This window comes from Sycon ciliatum, chromosome 13 (assembly GCF_964019385.1).
Source record: "Sycon ciliatum chromosome 13, ocSycCili1.1, whole genome shotgun sequence".
Taxonomy (NCBI): Eukaryota; Metazoa; Porifera; class Calcarea; order Leucosolenida; family Sycettidae; genus Sycon; species Sycon ciliatum.
In genome coordinates, this window is record NC_088655.1 from 6,953,347 (window position 1) to 6,972,785 (window position 19,439).

The window sequence follows — 19,439 nt, forward strand, 5'->3', positions numbered from 1 at the left end:
TCTCCAGCGCACTTAGGAATAGCTCCCTCCAGCCAAGTCCTGATTCATGAGCACATTTCTGAGCTTGACAGCAAATTTCCGCAGGGCTTCTGAATCACGGTCTGCGATTCTGGGATGGTTCCGGATTGCCTTCTCCTGTAGTGCCAGGTGGCGGTCTTCTCCCCCATACCATTGGTCAAGTTCTGCCCAAGCAGTTGCGTATGCGCCTGGCCCGTCAAACATCTGGCCCACAATGTCCTCAGCAGAGCTTCTTTGGAGCGCCTCCTTTAGCCTAGCCAGCTTATAATCGTCGGATACGTAGCGATCCTCATCCACCAGCCGCTTGAACGATTGACTCCACCGCACAAACTGTTGCGCGTTTCTGCTAAACTTGGGCAGCTCCAGCGGCTTCAAGTGGTGTAAAGCATTGACCCCATGCGGGCGTTGCATACTGACAAGCTAATCATGCACATGGGGCTCCACAGCAGGTTCCGGATAAGGAGACCACTCAGAAAGTCTACTCATTGGAGCACTATAGCCAACTGACGTTTGTCTGCTGCTCAGACTCCGTGGCTTCGGTGGTAGTTTCGGCCGTGTGTGTGGTGCTGGGATCGGTGGCACAGGCCGCATGTGCGGTGGTGTAAATGGTAGCACAGGGGTAACCTGTTCTGCGACTGCTGATTGTTGGCCTGATGCCACTTGGCCAGAAACAAACTCAACAGGCGAATCCAAAATCGCCTCAGCAGCAGCCTTTCACCAACACTCTCCTTATCAAACTGCGCCCCCCCCCCCCCCCCCCACTCGTCCAACTCATTCAGCAGTTGTTCACTCTCTTGGGATCCCAACATACTGCGCATAATTTCTAAAACCAAATTCATTTCTGACCGTACAAATTCCAATCCACGGATATCAGGCTGCAAATATCGGCGAGACGGCGAGGAGCAAGCAATCAGTGTTCGCAAGCGGTTACTAATCCGCGTGCGGCGTCTACGAAGGTTTGTTCTGCAACGAATCAATTCTTTCAAGCGATCCTCAAGTTCCTCAACAGGAGTTTCACCCACGCTCGTACCATAATGGTGTGGCGTAAAACTACTAGTCACAAACTCTGGTGGTGGCGGAAACGCCATTACCATCGCTGACACTACCAGTCGAAACCTGTCGGATCTGGCTCGAAGGACCAAATGTTTCACCGGTTCCCTCGCAAACCCACACTAACATTAGACACAACCATTGGCGGCATCGATCTATTTAGAAGACTGTATCACCAAACATGTTCTCCAAACACCATTGAAGAATCTAACTCAAAAAGAACAAAGAACGGAGAGCTGGGGACGTACGTACCCGGCCCCGTACCGGACACACAGCCAAGGAGGATGACACCGTAGCGTCATCTCGCTTGTTTGGCAAAAAAAAACAGCAAGCAAAGAAAATCGGTCAGCGGGCGTAGTTCAAACATTTTGAACGACACGCGCAAAGCGAAACATGTGACAGAAACTAAAATAATAATGCATGATGTCATCTGTACTCACGCGGACCTTCAAAAAAGGTCAAATCTACACAAAAGTGAGTGCCGCAAGAAACAGCACAAATACATAATAAATCAAACAGCGAAGAACTAGAAAGGCAGATTTCTAATTATCGAAGAACAAGAATGTATAGTAGAGTCCCAGCGCAACTGCCGGAGGATGCTGCCACCCACCAGAAGAGTGGTGGCTGCCCCTGCCAGAGAGATAGAACGAAAACTGAAGCAAAGGAGCCACGTTACAAATAGTGAAACGCACAAGGTAAGAATAATCGAACAGTGTCCAATTACGACATACGGAGTAATATACATGTTAAACGAAAACAAACGCTAACAAATGGAGAACGTTCCAACACTAAGCCAAGTGTGAAGACGTACTGGAGAGGACCGACAATTACAATAGAAGTGATAACAAAAGTGGATGTTAGACAACGTGGAAGACCGCGTAATTAAACCAGAACTTTGAGACTAGAGAAGCTAGAGTGAGAAGCTCCATGAAAAACAATACTGGAGGAGATGCAGCTGAAGGGACAATGAGCGTCACCAGGCCATGAGATGGGTACTGTGATGTCACGCAGAGGAGAGATGACAGGACACGGGAGGGGACAACAAAGAAAGGAGCCCCGAGTGGTACTTCATCTATCAAAAGCCATCTGTCCACGCATGCTAATTGTCGGGAGTACTGTCACGTGGTAGAGGTCCATTGCATTCGGCTGTGTTAGAAACGTTGTACAAACTTAAGTTTTATCCTGAGCTTTGTTTCCAGAAAGAAAATGTGTTGTCTGTACAATTGTTTGATGCTATTCCTCGTCGATGTGTGAATAATGCTACATAATTTCTTCACTACGCTGTTGTTGTTATAGTATATCTCCTTCTGAGAACTCAACCTTGTCACGAGAGTTATATCTCAGGACATTTTCGCTATATGTTGTAGTATTTTCATTTCAGCCATTCCCTGTATAATCCTGGAGAGAAGGGAAGAAAAACGCCTGATACCTTGTTGTGCAACGCACGCACAACAATTATTCACCTCTACCACTCCGCACGTGCACACAGCACTCACAACGGCGGACTCTGACAGTAGTGTAAATAAAAGGACTGATACTTGGAAATGAAATAGTTAGGTAAGGATATAGAAAACCTACAACTCCATCTTGGGAGAGCTAATCAACAAGGAGAAATTAAACTGGAGCTCCACGGAACCGGCGGGGGCGATGCAAGGCAACGTGGAGAAGCCCGGCTGATGTGTGTGAGTACGCACTCGGCGCGGTCAATGGGGCTTCGGCCAGCAAGCGTGGGGATGCTAACCTGTGCAGCAAGCGCGGCATGCAAATAAGGCAGAAGGCAAAAGCAATGTGCATGCTCGCAATGACGCGTAATTGATAGCGCATGACGTCAACATAACTCGTGAAAATGCCTACGCAAAAATGTTTACGAAAAGTAACCGTGAACTACAATGCAGGAACGATCTCTGCGATCCGGCAGACGATGAAACAATTTGAAACTAGAAAAAATTGACAGTCAGTGTAAGTCAGAGAAGAAAGGTAACATGATAATAGCAAGAGAAGAAAGGAACAGAGCAGGCGCGGAGAATGCAGAGTATTGATAGAAGAACAGAAAGGTAAACAAAGTCTCAAACGAAGAACACGACGTACAAATTCAAATCTATAACTCGAAGCAATAAATAGTCGTGCAGTATAGTATCAAAATAATACTTGTGGAGAAAGAGGCGAACTATTCTACTTCAACCTCATGTGAAATGTCTTCTGGACTGGATGCGTTAATTGCGCAGATGTACGCGAACTTCGCTTTGTTTTAGAAAAAAATTGAGAAAAGTTCACATCAAGTTAATTACCTCCTAAGCGTCATTGAACAGATTGACTGCGCCCATTGCCATAGACACACTTGACGGTGTGCCACCAGTCACTGGGTGGCAGCTGCTTTGAGGTCATTTTCTGTCTCAGTTTCGCCATGAAGGCACTCTTCGCAGTTTTGAGACAGGCAAACGTTGAAAGCCTAGCATCTTGGTAAGCTGACTGCCAATCGCCGTCAGACGGGTCATCTCTCAGGCATCTCCATGCACGTCATTTCCTCACTGTGGCAACAGTGCACTCAGGGTTCCACCATGTTGGATCTAATGCACAGGTTTTCAGGGTTTTAGAGGGGATGAATCTCTTCATTCCCTCCAGAATCCTCTCTGAGATGCCAGTGCATGACAGGTCTGGATCAGTCCGAGCAATAGCTGTCCAATTTGTGGTTCTGAGGAAGTGACGGAGCCTGGCCCAATCAGCATGCTGATACCTCCATACAGTTCTTGATATGGGAGGCTCGCGTGATGCACGGATCTGGAAGTCGGCAAGTAGACAGGCATGGTCAGATTTGTCAAGAGGTGGCAAGACAGAAACCAATGATTCTATGGGTAGGTCGGACATTATCTGGTCCAGTGTGTTGCAGCCGTGCGGTGGTTGGGGGACTAGCTGTTCAACACCTTGCATGTAGCACATGTCCTCTGCATGCTCGACACCTCTAGTTGTTCTGCTACTGTGGAGCCACTCCTGGTTATGTACATTGAAGTCCTAGCAACTATCACAGCAGAGTTGAGGCAAAAATGGCACAAAACTGACCAGGAGTACTGAGACATTCGGCGACCTGACTCCAACAAAGAATGCCAAAAGTTACTGGATGATGACGAAACTAATACTTCATAAGACTATTGGACATACCGGCCTTACTACAACTCGACGACGCAACAAACCACCCAACTTGGGAGGCTCAAGTTTATGTAGTAAACAAACAAAGGGGAAGCTACGCGAAGACGAATTGTGACAAACCGAAACGTCAACATTTTACTGAACTTCACTACACTGTATCATGTAAATATAATAGACTAGTTATGTGCAATAACAAGTTGTTCCACATGACGCACGTTTTGCCGTATAGGTCATGGCGGCTCATAAGGTGTGCAAAGTTGAGCTCGTATGGTGAGCCAATAAAATTATGGTGAAAATGGAGAAGGACAAATGTTACGAGTTATGACTAATTGTCCATCAACGTAACCAGATCCTATCCAGTCAGCAAGTGCGACAAAATGGTGGTTGATGGACAGTTAGTCATAACTCGTAACATTTTGTCCTTCTCCTTTTTCACCGAAATTGAATTGGCTCTCCATCCGAGTTCATAGTTCATTTTAATTGCTCTTGTTTGCTCTTCCTTGTATATCACCTGAGGAGAAGGTACAGAAGTTTACTCGCGAAATCATTAGTTTTCAGAATGTTGTTGAAGAGCTGGAGGTTTGTCCTGTCAACTTTTTTCCTTAGCTTCATTAGCCTGGAAAACGATAATGAGTTCCTTGCGTCACCTCGAACGTGCTCGTAAGTCCAATGTCTTGAAGAGATCTGGTATATGTTTCCAAGTTGGCTATTCGAGGATCGCAGTATCTCGGCTTCCTCCGGAATCCCTCTCGAGTGCTGGACTCCAGGTGTCATTGTGTGATCTACAAGCGCTTTGTCCGCCCGTGCACAAACCACTCTGGCTCGCCTCATCCAACAGGGTGGCCATCGCCTAATCGGTGATGGACCGTACCTTTGCCTCCTGTACAATATGCATTGTCCAGATGCACATCGCCTTCTACAGAGGATGCTGCCACCCCAGCAGCCCCAATCCCAAACAGTCCACTCCACCCGTAGTACGTTTTGAAGATCCACCCATGCACACCAACTGGCAAATGAACTTCCAGTCCCTTCCCGAAACATTCTGTGTCGAGCCTACCCTCGCGCAATTTTCCCTGTCAGGAACCAGCTGCCCGCCGGAGTCTTCTCTGGTCCATTTTGCAGAATAACTTGCAAAGTTTCAAGGTTGCAGCCAATCGCTGTTTGAAGACCAACGACTGATCGTGGGCACATGATCATCTCTGAGTATCAGCATCATATCTGCCTCACCCCATGATTTTCAAATTCCGCTCCACGTACTCCTCCCAATAACGTGTTTCCTTCTTTTCTTTCCTTCTCCTCCTTACACTCTCTGTCTTATCTTTACCCGCCTTCTAAATGTACTGTCTCTCCTTTTGCTTGCTCATAATGCACAGTAGTAGTAGTAGTAGTAGAATTTTTTTTAAATCCCTACAGACGTTGCCGTCTTTTTACAGGCAACCCTAGGTGCTCTTTGCAGAGCGAAATGAAAGCATGTAACCTGGTAACGTGTCAAAGCTGTGTGTACCCTGGCTAGTGGCTAGCGTCAAACCATACTGAACTAACGTCTGTTGCATAGCTACGGGATTAATATTTTATTTGGTATTTATTTTTTATTTTTTAACTTTTTTTGTGTCACGCCTAGCCTTGTGCTATCCCGTATTTGTCCCGCACCGTACCGTACCATCAAAGACAGCTGGCCACAAACAGCTGGCCACAATATTTTTGGTTGTTTGTGCCATCAGCATGCCTGGCGCTATCCCGTACCTGTCTCGTTTCTGACGGTCACGGGCGTTCTGGAGTCGACGGGATGTCTGTCCTGACGTTTCCTGTGACCAGCGCTGACTCTGCCGATCACGGGCGTTCTGGAGTCGACGGGATGTCTGTCCTGTCGTTTCCTGTGATCGGCGCTGACTCTGCCGATCACGAATGTTCTAGAGTCGACGGGATCTCTCTTCCGACGTTTCCTTTGACCGGCGCTGACTCTGCCGATCACGGGCGTTCTGGAGTCGACGGGATCTCTTTTCCGACATTTCCTGTGACCGGCGCCGACTCGCCCGTTCAGGATGTGTCATCTTCCCGAGAGATCCGGGGACTGGAGATTAATTCCTGCCGTTGCCGTTCCAGCTCTCGGTTGTCGCCGCCAAACCACTGGTCGAGCACGTTCAGCTCGGCACTGTTTGCCCCAGGGCCGTCCAGAATGCCACTGACAAGTTCTTCAGCCTTCCCACCATCCAGCGCCTCACGCAGCCGTGCCATCTTATAATCCTCTGTTGACATGAGACCGTCGTCTACGAGACACATGAAGCGCTGGCGCCATCGAAGATAGCTCTCCTGTTGGCCATTGAATTTGGGCAGTTCCAGCGGCTTTATCTGGAACTGCAGAATACCAACATACCCAGCACTGTGTGGCACACTGTTTACCCAGTTCTGAACGTATCGTGCACATGCAGTGGCATCCTCTGGACCATGTGGATCGGTGGCTGGATTCTCTGCGCTCACAGACGGGTGTGGCGCATCAGAGTCAAGGTGCGTTCTACTTGCTGCACCAGCCTTTGCTGGCTTGAAGCTCCTGGCTGCAGCATTCATGATAGGTGGACGCTTGGCCTGTACACGGTGTACAGGAGGTTGTGGTGGTGGCCTGACAGGTCTTGTCAGCTCAGACTGGGGTACGAAAGTTACCGCAGGTTAGACTCAATCTCCTCTGTGATTGCTCAAACTAACGTTACTGCGTCTTCGGCTTTCAGACTCCACTTCCTGCACTGACTGCTCATCCACAGCGTTCAAATATCCAGAACTGCAGTTGAAGATCGAGAGAGCACCGCTACGATTTGAGCGCACACTTGTAGTTGAGGAGCGATGTGAGCTATGTTGGCTACTGTCGTCCGGAACACTTTCCTCATCGAAGAGCCTAGCTAGGTCCTCGGCCAACTCCAGCTCCACCAGTCTTTTGTCTTGTTCGAATTTCTTTGCCAGAAATTCCTTTTCAAGACGTAACGTCTTCGTAGAGGCCTGAATCTTCGCTTGTCGTCGTGAGAACGATGTTGCTCTGGACGTACTACTAGTACCTGACCTACTTGATTCTGCGCTTCCTACAGACCTGGCATCTGCCATTTTCCAGGCTGCCAACGAAGGGAATTCGAAGTCTTCTGCCTCATCCCTTTTGAACTCACTGTTTGCTCTCAGCTCGCTCTGTCTCTAAGTTCGCCATCCGGCTCGAAGGACAGGGGCGTCACCCGTGATGGGCACGGGGGGCACGTGCACCCCCCTAAAAAATTCGACCTTCGTTTTTTGCGAACTCCTGGTTATGAAAAGTGTAGTGCTGGTAAAATCTACTAATACTTAATAGTACATGTAATAAACTGCATGCACTAAAACTAGTTGTACTGCGCTGCCGCGTGACGCGGCGTGAGTGCATGTAGCGAGTGCATGTACATGACCAGTACGACTTGTAGACTAGTTACACTGAAATGGCACCAAATGCCTGAAAATGCTTGCAATTGCCTTCAATTTTTGAAATTTATTCCCGGGGGGAGGATAATGAAGAATTCTTGTCCCCGATCGTAGCGTCTTCTTGACTTGTTGCAGAATCAAAAAGTCTTTCATTGTAGCTAGACTGAAATGGCACCAAATGCCCGGAAATGCTTGCAATTGGCTTTAATTTTTGAATTTTTTCCCAGGGGAAGCCCCCCGTGCCCCATGGCCGCCCCACCTCCAAAGTCGGTGCGACAGGCCTGCTATCAGCGAACTTTTTCGTGTTTTCCTGTGCAAAATCCGTGTGCACCCCCCTGTAAAGGGGTCAGGTGACGCCCCTGAAGGACCATTATGTTCTTACTCGCACACGCCTCCAGATAGCACACGACTCGTTGTTCTAGAAGACTGTATTACAGGTCCTCCATCGTTAGTAGATAATCTCTGGGCCATCGAAAAAGTTATCTTATAACGAGACTTATCTTGTAGCAGGACTTGCAGCTAAAGGTGAAATAGGCACTACTTCGTACTTACCGGGGCTACCCTCGATACAACATAAAGTATCGATACTTCAACTCGTTATAAGATAATTGAAAATATCCAACATAACTCTTCCTTGGATGCAAAGGATCGCCCATATTCACGAATACATAGACATCATACGTTTCCTCGTTCTGCTTTATCCTACATGTTTTGGCCTTGGTCCTGCATGGTCAATATTATCTTAAACTGAGGGTTTGGCACTCCAGGGACCTGGGCAAAGGGTCGTTATAACGGATTTTATGTACTAACGGATTATGTTGTAACCGGACCTGTAAACAGTTGTATAGACCACGTTTCGCCAGGGGATTTCAGATTTCTATTTACTAACGGGGTTTATGTACTAACCAGACTCGTTATAATGAGGGAGGACCTGTATAATGTTTTACTCTGAATCTGCTGGAAATCATCTTGCAGTACAAAGGAAAGTTCTGCCTGTCTCGAAGCAGAAGCGGAGATTCCAAAAAATATTCAAAGATCGCGCGAAAGCAGTGTACGCGAAAGCAGTGTACGCGACTCTGCGCATCAGACGTGAATACAACATGAGAAGTGAAAGCAGTGTACGCGACTACGCGCATCAGACGTGAATACAACGTGAGAAGTGAAAGCAGTGTACGCGACTACGCGCATCACACGTGAATACGACTGCTTTATCCTACATGTTTTGGCCTTGGTCCTGCATGGTCAATATTATCTTAAACTGAGGGTTTGGCACTCCAGGGACCTGGGCAAAGGGTCGTTATAACGGATTTTATGTACTAACGGATTATGTTGTAACCGGACCTGTAAACAGTTGTATAGACCACGTTTCGCCAGGGGATTTCAGATTTCTATTTACTAACGGGGTTTATGTACTAACCAGACTCGTTATAATGAGGGAGGACCTGTATAATGTTTTACTCTGAATCTGCTGGAAATCATCTTGCAGTACAAAGGAAAGTTCTGCCTCTCTCGAAGCAGAAGCGGAGATTCCAAAAAATATTCAAAGATCGCGCGAAAGCAGTGTACGCGACTCCGCGCATCAGACGTGAATACAACATGAGAAGTGAAAGCAGTGTACGCGACTACGCGCATCAGACGTGAATACAACGTGAGAAGTGAAAGCAGTGTACGCGACTACGCGCATCACACGTGAATACGACGTGAGAAGTGAAAGCAGTGTACGCGACTCCGCGCATCAGACGTGAATACAACATGAGAAGTGAAAGCAGTGTACGCGACTACGCGCATCAGACGTGAATACAACGTGAGAAGTGAAAGCAGTGTACGCGACTACGCACATCAGACGTGAATACAACATGAGAAGTGAAAGCAGTGTACGCGACTACGCGCATCAGACGTGAATACAACGTGAGGAATGAAAGCAGTGTACGCGACTACGCGCATCAGACGTGAATACAACATGAGAAGTGAAAGCAGTGTACGCGACTACGTGCATCAGACTTGAGTACAACGTGAGGAATGAAAGCAGTACAGTGTACGCGACTACGCGCATCAGACGTCAGCTGACGTGACTACAACACCAGGAAAGAATGCGTAGTAGTATGATAATACACAAGAGTACAACAAGCAGTGCTGATATACACATAAAACGGAGTGGCTCTGCACCATTATCAGTGGGCTGGATATAGACTGTACAGGCACTATTGGGAAAGGTTTGATACTGAACAGTGCTGTGGGGAGATAATATTCATACATGCATGAACTATGGAGAGAGAGAAAAAGAGGTTGAGGAAACATCAGAAACAAACACAAAACTGGTACAGCAATAGCATGATACGCGACAACTGTAAAACATTGCACATGCACCAAGCAGAACATATGCATGTATATGTATGGTATGAACTCGGATGGAGAGCCAAGGATTATTTATACAAAGCAAAAAGGACCAAGAAACTACAAATTACACTATAATGTCCACTAACACCACCAATTACTAAACAATTAGCTCATGCGATAACATTGCACGACACTGACCGACGGTACTGACGTTCTACAACTAACTGGCTAGCAATGTTATCCGATCAGCTGATTGTTTAGTAACTGATGGTGTTAGTGGACATTATAGTGTAGCTTGTAGTTTCTTGGTCATTTTTACTTTTTATAAATATGTACATGTGTATATAATTGCAGGTGGTGGCAACAGCAGTGTATGGAAGTAGAAAAAGAATTCACTATCCGGGAGAAGCAAGTACTGGGCCAGTAATTTGTACCAGGAATGCCTTTACAGGAGGTTCAATCCTGCGTTGTCGTTTATTCCCGGGCCCATGTCCCGAATTTGTATCGCTTTGCGTATCCTGACCAACGCATATGGCCGATTGGTTTGCAGGCCTGCCTGCGAATCATGAGGTCCCGAGTTCAAGACCCGCGCTGGTAGCAGGGAGCGTGTAAAAGGACTTTTTACGCGTGCTGAACTGCGCCGACACCCACGGTCAACTGGGTACTCACAGCTCGGACTTACAAGGATGCAGTTTACAGGGTTATGGGCCGTTACACGCCCGATTGGTTGAGAGACTAACCTCCTCTCCCCTGACTCACTTGTGAGGTCTGCATTCGCCACTAAGGTTAATAGGCATAGTGGTGGCCTGCGGATGCGAAGGCTAGTTTGTGTGTTTCTGAACATTCAAGCGATGCCGACGCAGATCCCCCGCGAATATTATTATTATTATTGCGTATCCTCCTCCTGGCCACATGCGACTTGATTGCAAGGACGCTAACCTCCATAAACGCTGAGTCACCAATCGGCAGTACCTCCCTGCTATGGTGAAGCCAGAAGGGCTCCCGAAGGGATTATCCCGACATCTTATTGGTGGGGGGGGGGGGGTAATTATGTTCCTAGGTTCGCATTGTGTTGAGGTTCTACCTTTTAAAAGAAACTTTTCCAAGGTCTTAGGACGGTCGATATAAACCCCAAAGGGAACCTACCTCCGAGATTGTGAGCAAAATGAAAGGACAGATCAGCTTGTACACATACTTTGGTATTCTCAGACATGGTCTCTTATGACGCATGACATTTCCTGATTACTAGTAGTAGTACTCTGTTCAGAACCTGAACAAACTGTTAGGTCTCCATCTTCCTTATACTGTTTCTTAGTAAATCCTTTCTCATGCTGGTCTGCACCCAGTACACAAAGCTTGACGAGTTCCTGTATAGCAGCTGCTTGTGCACCTGTATTGGTCATAGGCACTCAGGCCTTTTATCTACATTGTAGGTCTCTCCCTTGCTCACTCTCATTCTCCCTCTCTCTGTCTTGCCGTGATCAATCATGTAGTCGTTTGTCTCTCTGTCCCTTCCCTTGTTGTTTCCCCCAAACAAAATATATTCAACGTTCTCACCTCTCCCTACTCCAGGATCAAGACACACCATTGCACAAAGCCTGTAAATACGGCACGCCGGAGGTTATAGAATTTCTGCTTCAAAAGGGTTCAGATCTTCTTGCCTTTGGAAATGTAAGTCACACTTTTAGTTAAATTGGCAGCGTGGAAATAACAATCATAATATGCCGATGAATAGAATCAAGTGCGCACTCGTATCATATACATTGCAACCAAAGATGTTATAAAGGGGAACTGCACGGAAAAATGAAACTTTCATATCCTGTAGAGTCTGGGGTGCTGAGTCAAATGGTCTTGGTCCCAAGTCTCTACGACAAAGCGTTCTTGAGATATTGGCAAAAACGGGGGCCACGCCATGACGTCATGTGGCCATTTGGCTATGTCATCCCGGCCTGCCTACGTCTTTTTGGCACGGTCTGAATCAAGGTGCTTTATTTTAGTATACAATTTCAAGGAAAGATGAGCTATTCCGAACAATTCTCTGTACCCAGCAATGAAGGCAGCGATGCTGAGGTCAGTGAAGACCACCATCAACCAACCGCCGCATATGGTTGGGGCAGGGAGCCCAGATACTCTGCTGAGGAGCTGCCATCGCGTGTAACAAATGTTGAGGAAGAAGATGCCTCAGCAGCGGTGTCCGACAGAAGACGAGTAGCTTGGCTACCAGAATCTCGAATCATTTGGGACTTCGACTGGTGTGAGCGTGGACAAGGGTGTATAGCCATGCCCAGCCCGCGGGAATGATTTTTCTGGTAGGATGCTGCCGTCGCTGTCGAGAAGACGGCCCAAGGTTTCTTGCGTAGTGGACCTTGCAGATTACGAGATCGTAACCTTGCATTAGGCTGTACCCACCACTGCTCTTCAAGGTTATCTCGACATGCAGAAGCCGCCAATGCTAGTGACAGAAGAGTCTGACATTAGGTAAGCCTCAATTAGTTTGTCTTGACTTGTCTTGTGAGAATCGTGCATCAATATGATACGCTTATTTGTTGGAGAAATTTATTGTTGTCAGGCGCACTACAGTAGGCGTCGCACAAGATATACATTGTACTGGAAGTTATCATAAGTTCCTTGCATGACACAAAAAAAATTCTCTTTGCTCCGAGTACGTCTTGACTTGTCTTGTGAGGATTGATGTGCGTAATGTTTTGCGTGTAACTTACTTATTGTTGTCAGGCATAGCACGAAAACATTGTACTGTAGTGCTAGTAGTTATCACACGTTTTCATGCATGACTCAAACACATTAATTTTGTCTTTATCATCAAGATCTGCAAAGTATGGTAGTGTTCTGTTGGTGAAGAGAGCACTGCACACAGTTTATGAGCACCGTGGGTGCCTTTGATCATACCCGAACCCATACTTTATCGTTTCAAGCGATAGGCTTTGTCAATACACCCGTTCTCTAGTATACCATGTCATGCAACGTACAAGCGTGGGGTCAAGAAAGAGTACACCAAAATAATGCACAAATTCTGGCAGGAGAGTAAGACATCAGATTCTGTACTTTCTGACCAAGACATCTCTGTACTAGTAGGTAATCGAACGCGTCCTAATCAGAATTCATTCCCCAGATCATTGGAATTCAGTTTGAAATCAGCAATTATTGGAAATTCTACAAGAACCTCCATCTTTGTATCAGTGGACACTAAATTATTATGGCGCGCGCACTGAATATGCAGGTAGGTACCGGTAGGTGCAATACAGCGCATTTGTAGAGTAAATGAGTATTGACTACAGTATAGTCACTATAAATTATTACGGTCCAGCAATTTGGTATGTGTACAAGCACTCAGCATACACACTCCGTATGATATTCTATGTTTCTGTAGATCTCTACGCTATGCGGCACACAGGCAGTACACACTGTATGTACACGGCAAACTGGGCAAGCACGTTTGTTGTCGTCTTTCAGCCTGCGTTGTGAATACCATCAGGCAAAGATATCCAAATCCTGCACCACCTCAGCCTTCTCAGGAGGCTTCCACCTGGGATAAGGCAGGGAAACGGGCTTCTCCAAGGCAGGAACATCGAGGTTGCAATTTGCAACCGTTACCACCTCACACATGAGCTTGTCAACAATCTCGTAACTCTTTCTTTCGTATAAATTAAAAATTAAAAATTATCTATTTGGCCACATAGTCTTCTTTATGCTTCGAGAACTGGACTTTATACCTTTCTATCGGGGTCTTTTTGGTTGTGCTGTGGCGACGGTTGACATTGACGTCGTCAAGAGCTGCGAGATGTGCGCGTCCAATCATCCCCAGAATTGAGAAACGAATGCGTTTCAGAATGTATTTTGGCATGGCACTGTGATATACCTGCATGGCGAAAAGAATGTCGAGAAAACACTAGGGGTCAAACGGGTGTACCGGGTACCCGGGTACCTGCCCGTTAATCTCAGGTACCGTTAGTAAAAGGGTACTCGTTTGTAAAAAAAAAAAAAAAAAAAAAAAAAGGTGATCCTATCGTATTCCAAGACTAAAAAAAATAGGAGTGCGGATACTCTTTTCCTTTTTCCTGTGCATTCTCGCTTTCGACTTTATCAGGCAGGAGCAGGCTGAAAGACAGACTTGACAGTTGTTCTCTCCACTCTAGTGCAAGTAAAAATCCTCGTACTGGAGGTTTTTGATTGTGATGTGAGAAAATGCAAGACTTGAAACTCGTTCGAGGTGGCAGCTGAGTAACTAGAAAGTTACGATGGTTCTCCGACATCGAACCTGGCACAGTACTTGATGAACTAGTGTCACCAGGCCGAGTGTCACAAACGGTGATGTCCGTAGGTGGTAGCTACATGTATGATACTCATGGTTGTAGTTTGTTCCTTCAATCGACGAGCTGAAAAGTAGTTCGAAATATTGCATTCAAGATTACGGATTTGTGAAGATTCATTTCACGAGTTCAACAAGCTAGCACTAGCAGCTAGCTGGCCAGCAGCACATCAGCTGTGTCAGGCACCCCAGCTAGCTATGGGCGCGAACAATCGGAACATCTTCTGAATGCAACGAGTACCAGTTCTCTGCGAACATAGCAAATAGGATTGCGCGAGGTCACGGAAGATTTGCTAAACCACTCTGTCCTTGCATGGCTTAAATCACATCGATCTGCAGTTGATTTGCGTACATGTATCAAAATACATGTAGCTTGAAGGACCATCTACATGTACGATTGTAAGTTACTGCCTGTGAAGTTATGTACATGGGCAAATGCACGGATGACATTCATTTGGAACCTTCATTGCCATAATAATATTATGATACACGAATCAATTGCGAATCATAATGTATCAAAATACAACCTGAGAATATACAAATTAAAATCATGATTTATGTGAGAAATGCGCCAAAAAATAATATGGCTGCTAAAGGGTACCCGTTAACCCGCCCGTTAAGAAAATTAACCGTTCGTTAGTTAAAGGTACACCCGTTTGACCCCTAGAAAACACACTTGCTTAGACAATATACTATTAAGTGTTACAAACCACCAGTTCTCAAGTGGGAAAGGCCTTCTGGCTTATGACATTGTATTCGTTGCGATGTTGTATCTCGACTTCGCCGTACTGCTGATCTTTGCTGCATGGCGTAAGCTATTTACGCTGTGTGCGTTTTGCTGTATACGCTGTCATGTCATGTTTTACATGCATATGCTTTGATTATACATGTACGCTGTTTTTGCATGCTATAAATAGCTGGTGTTATTAGTGTTAGTTATGGAGCATCTCATAAGTTCGCATTTTTTTTTCTAAACGTAACGCATTTCGAAACGGTAGGGGGTAGAGCCCTTTTCGAATAGAAAAATGACAGTTCGTAATCGCACATTTCCTGGATTTGTAGATGTACATACTGTTCATGCAGTGCATGTGCTTGATCGCTTCAGCAAATGAGCGTGTTTAGGTGTAGATCTATGTGCCTGTGTTTGGAGATCAGCCTTGCACTGCATGCATACAGGCTACTCAGAGGTGTCAAGTGTCACATCAGCAACTCTGTTTAGGTGCGTGTACATGTCATTCATTGTTCTTGTACTCAATACTGGATGCAGTACTGTATGCCATTCACTTTGACATTCATTATAATGTGCATGGACATGCACAGATCCACACGGAAAATGTGCGATAAGACTTTCAAATAGAGGGGGGAGGTAGGGGGTGAAGTCTATTCGAAATGTGTTACGTTTACAAATAAAATGCGAACTTATGAGATGCTCCCTTAGATTCAATGGAAGTCAAAATATACGGTTGAGAATAAATAGTTGTCCTCGTGCCGTGTGATCGTTCGTTCCTGACACTTTAGAGAACCAGAGGGTTCATAACAGTTGGCGACCACGTCAGGGTACGGAGCTAGCATGGCAGAGCAACTACATAGTTTGGAAGCCAGCTTTATCGCCAATGGAGTTCGGTTAGGATTGGAAGGCGATGAGTTGAGGGAACATTTGAAGCAGAGGCTCCAACAGTACGGGCAGCGTGAGGAGCGCAGTGCCAGACAGCGAGAGGAGGCGCTCTGCACCGAGTTTGAAATAAGCTCAAGGAGATTAAGGAGCGCATCACCGAGGCGTATGAGGGTGAGGGCAAAGCCGCCAGTGAGAGTGCGATGGGAGGTACAGTGGAAGCTCCCAGTCACAGCGGTGTTCGTAAACCGTTGATGAAAATCCCCTCCTATGATGGAATGCAGCCAGGAGCATTATCTTGACCTGTTCAAGGACATCTGTTCCAAGAACGAGTTCGAAGAAAGCGAATGGCTGCTGCGATCGCGCATCACGCTAGCGGGTAGCAAAGAGGAGAGGACTCATGTATTGGATGCAATAATTGCGAGGAAGCAAAGAGAGAGTTGCTTGCCTCGCTCGGAAAGACTCCGGATAAAGCGTGGGAGACATTGCTGATAGGCAAGCAGCGGTCAGATGATTCTTTTCACCAATACATTGTCCATGTTTGCCGAGAAGTAGAGGTAATACATGACGTGTTGGACGGAGCAGGTTACAGCAGGGAGAAACCGACTGAGATAGTAACGGACTCTGGACTCCGGCGCTGAGGCGTCATTTATGACTGCAGCGTTGGTGTCAGCAATCGATGCAGAACACGTTGGTGCTGAAAATGTAGAGGTGAAGCCGTTCGGCGCAGAGCCAACCCAACAGCGCATGGATAAATACGCCATCACAATCCAAGGTCGCTCCGCTAGCATTCCGTGAAACTAACGCTAGAGCTAGACCTGAAATGCGCGAGTCTGCAGACCATTTCTCAGTGGCACAGTTGGGGAGTAGAGCTGAGTGACAAGCCTCAGCAAGAAACATCAGCCGAAATACACATGCTGTTCGGTGCAGACTATATCAACGTAATACTGCACAGCAAGAAAGAAGTTAATGGTGATACTGTGTGGAACACAGAGATCGGTAGTGTATTATCTGGTCCAGCGTCTGCACCCAGTGGAAACAGTCAGCCGGTGACCGTGTCATGTGTCACAGCCCATATCGAAAACTATGGCAGTTTTATCAACCTCCAGAGCGACATCAGCACTTGCCATCTTTCCTGCTATGTCGCCAGGGCGCCGGGTACCAAGTGGGTGTCTTGTGGTGAAATGAGCGTCGCCCAACGGATAACTATGCTCAAGCTAGAGTCATCACAACGCGGCTTCTGGAAAAGCTGAAGCGGAATGGGAAGCGTACGCTCAATGATGATGTGCTGATCAGGGACTACCGCGAGCTTGGAGCAATTGAGTTGGATCCATGTAAGAGCGATGCCGAGTACTATGTACCACATCATGGTGTATTCCGCAAGCACGCTGCAACCACGAAGATAAGAGTGGTGTTCAATGCCTCGGTGACGGCTCCAGATGGCAAGTCGATGAACGACATGGTTGACCTGGACCGTCGCTATTGCCGAGTCTCGTGGGTATGCTACAGGGTTCCGTGAATATAAGAGGGCGCTGCAAGCGGACATCCGCAAGGCTTTCTTCATGGTCGCGGTTAATCTCGAAGACTGTTTGTACCTGCATTTCTTGTGGCCTGGTCGAAGCAACAGCGACGAACTGTTAACCTGGAGGCTAACGAAACTGCCATTTGGCGTAAATTACTAGCCATACATGCTTACTGCAGTGATTCAGCATCACTTGAAGGAGCTACGTGCGCTGTCTGCACCCAGAGAGCGAGACCGTATTGATCTTTTGCTCACGAGTTTCTACGTTGACGATTTGGTCTCTAGTGTCTCAAATGACCCGGAAGCCAAGAAGATGCAAGAGTTCAGTGTGCGTGTGCTTACAGACGCTGGCATGCAGTTGCGCAAGTGGCGAGGCAACGAAATACCGTGCGATCCAGAGGCCGGAGATAAAGTCCTCGGGCTGAAATGGAAATCCAGTGATGACTTGTTCAGCTTAGCAGCGCTAGGTGAGTCCGATAGGCCGCCTGTTTTGACCCGGCGATCCCTCCTTAAGTGTGTTGCGTCAGTGTTTAATCCGCTAGGTCTAGCAGCACCTGCAGTTGTGCCGGGAAAGATACTGCTAAAGCTAGCCTGGAAATTTGGTGGCGACTGGGATGATAAGTTGCCTGATGGCATCGCAACCGCATGTGTGCAATGGTGGGGAGAGTTGGATGAAGTGGTGAGCATTGACATACCACGTTGGATTTGCTGCAATCTTGACACGCCGATTGCGCTTTATGCCTTCGCGAATGCCAGTGAGAAAGCGTTTGGATGTTCTTTGTATGCCGTCGTCAATGGACAGTCGCACTTGGTATTTGCCAAGGCCAAAGTGGCACCGGTGTCTCCACCCATGTTAGCCCGCCTTGAGTTACAAGCAGTATGTCTAGCGGCTCGCTACGCTGATTTTGTGGTGACGCAGCAGTGTGTGACCGTCACGCAAGTGCATGGCTGGACTGACAGTCTCACTACCGTTCATTGGATCAGTGATCTATCGTACAACTGGAAAACATTTGTGACTAACCGCCTGAGTAAAGTCCAAGAGATATTGAAGAAGGTCGGCACTGTGTGGAACCATTGCCCGGGCCTTCACAACCCAGCAGATGTACCGTCACGGGGGAGTAGTGCACAGCAGATCCGTAGTTCGTTCTGGATGGGCGAACCAACCTGGATCACGGAGCCCAATGACTGGCTCACCCCACCCTCAACTGCAGCTACAGATGAGTCCAGTGTAGAAGTGCGAGTGTCAGCCACCACCTGTAGTCGAGAATCTAATAATGAACGGTGGTATCAAAAAAGTATTCTTTCTAGACCAAAGAGTGGTATATTTGATAAAATTTAATAACGATAGCAATATTTAGTATAGTTCTCCAGACGTTTCGTTGTTCTGAACAACATCGTCAGTGGATAAAGAAGTTCTTTATCTACTGACGATGTTGTTCAGAACAACGAAACGTCTGGAGAAGTATCGTAAATATTTCTATCGTTATAAATTTTATCAAATATACCACTCTTTGGTCTAGAAAGAATACTTTTTTGATATTACAAGGAGAGTGAATAATCAACGGCTTGTCCACCAACTCAATGAATGGTGGCTCCAATTCAGTAAGTGGTCGAGGGCACAGGGCATGTTGACTCGGATGTTGCAGTGGAAGCACACTGGGCCTCGTGGTGAACTCTATTTTGAAGAAGACAACGTATTGTACTGCATCGTTCAAGCCGAATGTTTCGCTTAGGATCTTGAGCTGATCAAGCAAAGGCAACCAGTGAAGCCTGGGTCTAAGGTGTATCAGCTTGCATCGTTTCTGGATCAGCATGGAGTGCTCAGAGCCGGGGCACGACTTCAGCACAGCGAGTTGGCGTATGGAGACAAGCACGCAGTCCTATTAGGCAAACATCATCTGACTGAGTTGTTGTTGGAGAAAATGTATGTCGAAAGGATGCACCAAGGTGTAGAAGGGGTCTTGTCGTACTGTAGCGGGCCGCAGTCTCTCGGAGGCAAG

At 46.9% G+C, this 19,439-nt stretch overlaps 1 protein-coding gene across 1 annotated transcript in view; it reads left to right on the forward strand.

Moving 5' to 3' along the window:
• Nucleotides 1-19,439, forward strand: part of LOC135829558 (uncharacterized) — a 77,185-nt gene that overhangs the window by 11,710 nt on the left and 46,036 nt on the right. Inside the window, exon 2 of the mRNA XM_065341953.1 lies at nt 11,551-11,649. The gene's annotated coding sequence lies outside the window, so the exon portion shown is untranslated. The remainder of the gene's footprint in view (nt 1-11,550; nt 11,650-19,439) is intronic.